The sequence below is a fragment of the Sorex fumeus genome, unplaced genomic scaffold, assembly GCF_029834395.1.
Source record: "Sorex fumeus unplaced genomic scaffold, SorFum_2.1 ptg000128l, whole genome shotgun sequence".
NCBI lineage: Eukaryota > Metazoa > Chordata > Mammalia > Eulipotyphla > Soricidae > Sorex > Sorex fumeus.
In genome coordinates, this window is record NW_026606185.1 from 27,850,139 (window position 1) to 27,852,547 (window position 2,409).

Genomic DNA, 2,409 nt, shown 5'->3' on the forward strand with positions numbered 1-2,409 from the left:
CTCCTGCTTCGTGCCTCAGCTGCTCTTCAAGATCATATGGCCCATGTAATACTGTTGACTGCATCTGCATGATAATTATCATTTTTAAAGGCATAAGGTACAAAAATGTGCCTTTTGTTTGGGAAGGGATATTACAGTATATCTACTTGACCCCTTAAAATTCGTCACTCATATAGTGGATTCCAAACCCTTCTTGAGGCAATCATCTACACTTGAGGCTCATTTCTTTCTCACCAAGATACTCAAAAGTACTGTCCAGTCTTTATAATGCCAATTGATTACTGTGATATGACTGATATTGTCAACCAAAGCGATGTTTCATAAGATCTCTTCAACAACTAAGTTCCTTTGGACCATATGAAACAGAGATCCTGGGGAGAGTTAATATCATTAACGAGGCATTTGGGGAAGGCCAAAACTGGTTTTGATAGAGATGGGAAAGAAAAGCTAACCATTCCAATAGCTGCTGAAAGTTGAGTTAAAGATACTGCATCAAGTTCAGGAGGAGTAGAACAGAAGGTAAGGCACTTGTCTTGTAGATGTCTGACACTGGTTTGATTCCAGAAACTCCATGTGATTTTCTTAGCACAGAGTTGACAATCAAGCCTGAACATGGCTGGTTGTGGCTTCAAACAAACATATGCCACATTAGTCATAGAAGCTGCAATGAAGACTTCTGCTATGTTGAATCTGTGGAAATCTGCTAGATTAGACCTTTCTTTGACTGAGAGAGAGAGAGAGAGCCCTTGTTAAACTTTCAGGATCCTTGAAGTTTGTTATTAAGCATGTGATGAGAATACTATACCACAGAAACTGGCAAGGTGTTTTGTTTGCTTGCTTAAAAACAAAAACAAAATAAGCTATCTCCAACTTCTCATAAGGACATTTCTCAAAAACCTCAAAATCTCATAATTCCTCTTAAAGTGCATAACATATTCCTCCACTCCTATTTCTTCTATGACACATGTGGATCACATAACTGAATGTGGAGGTGGTGTCACAAGACATCTTAAAATTTGTTATAAAATAAATTTTTTTATGATTCACTGTTAGTCAATACTTAATTTATATACCCATTTATATACCTGTATACTTGGGAATTGTATAAAAACTTTTGGGAAAAAGGGAGTTGTAATAAGGGGAGTAGGTACCCTGGTGAAGGGTGTGGTATTGGCATTATGTACATGAGAAAGCAATATTAATAGTATTGTAAACCACAGAATTTCAATTTTAAAAGTGGGTTGTCACAGGAGAAAGCTAAGAAGCTCTGGTCTAATATGACCATCCCCCAGTTTAAAGGCTGGACACTGTCTCTAAAGAGCTTTCCCAGTTGATAATATTTCTTTTTTTTTTTTTGAGATATAGCAAGATATATCCTTAAAGAGCTTTCAATGATTAAAATGACAATGCGACTTATGTTTATAACTTCAAATTAGAAGAAATGGATCAATTCTCTAAAAATTACAAATGATCAAAACTCATCTTTTTCTAATTGGTTATTGGCGGTATAGAGGCAACAAATTGATTTTGGAATGTTGTCTTTCATTTTGGTCACCTTAATTAATTATTAGAGATCCTAATAATTTCTATAGTTTATTTTGGATTTCTACATCAATAAATTAACATGTTTTATCCTCTTCAAATGTTAATACTGATTTGTTATTTTAAAAATATGGAACGCTTCACGAATTTGCATGTCATACTTGCGCAGGGGCCATGCTAATCTTCTCTGTATCATTCCAATTTTAGTATATGTGCTGCTGAAGCGAGCACCCAGTTGATAATATTTCACACAAGTCCTACTTGTTGCAGGAGTCACGTAGCAACCAGTGTGATTCTACTGAGCGAGAACTTAGACGCTTGTGCCTGAATTTCCCTGGATTTCATCTATGGCTTTTTCCCCTTCACTGATATTTAGTGGTGGGTATCACCTAGCTATAATAAACTAACCTGATATGGATCTGAGGATATACGGAGACCTGTGAGTCCTCCTGCACATCATTAAACTTAGGGGGATTCTGACAATGATAGAGAGACTTTGTTTCATTTAAATCCTCTGAATAATCATCAAGCAAGATGAGAGGTGTTGTCTCTAACAAAGAACAGTTAGCCTTTTCAGTATGCCCAGAGAGGGCAAAGGAGTCTGAGAGCTCACACATTCTAAAACATTACTCAAATCCCCCACTCCAAGTTTCAGGGCCTACCACTTCCTTGTGAGGGCTCTAGTCTCAGTTGAGGCATCATTCCACAATAAGAATCTAGAGGTCTCCACAGCCCTGTTACTCAGGACTAAGTTTGGAGCTTGGTTGTTTTCTTTCCCTGACTACAGACTACCAGAAACCGCATCTCCTTACACACTGCAGCATAGAAAGCTCTTGGGTTCCCACAAGACTGCCTGAGTTGTTACAT

The 2,409-nt window shown here is 37.5% G+C and overlaps 1 non-coding gene across 1 annotated transcript; it reads right to left on the minus strand.

The window, feature by feature from the left end:
- Nucleotides 1-1,666: 1,666 nt before the first annotated feature.
- LOC130045643 (U6 spliceosomal RNA) lies at nt 1,667-1,773 on the minus strand. The gene has a single exon (XR_008795609.1). It is a non-coding gene; the product is annotated as a U6 spliceosomal RNA (small nuclear RNA).
- Nucleotides 1,774-2,409: the final 636 nt, after the last annotated feature.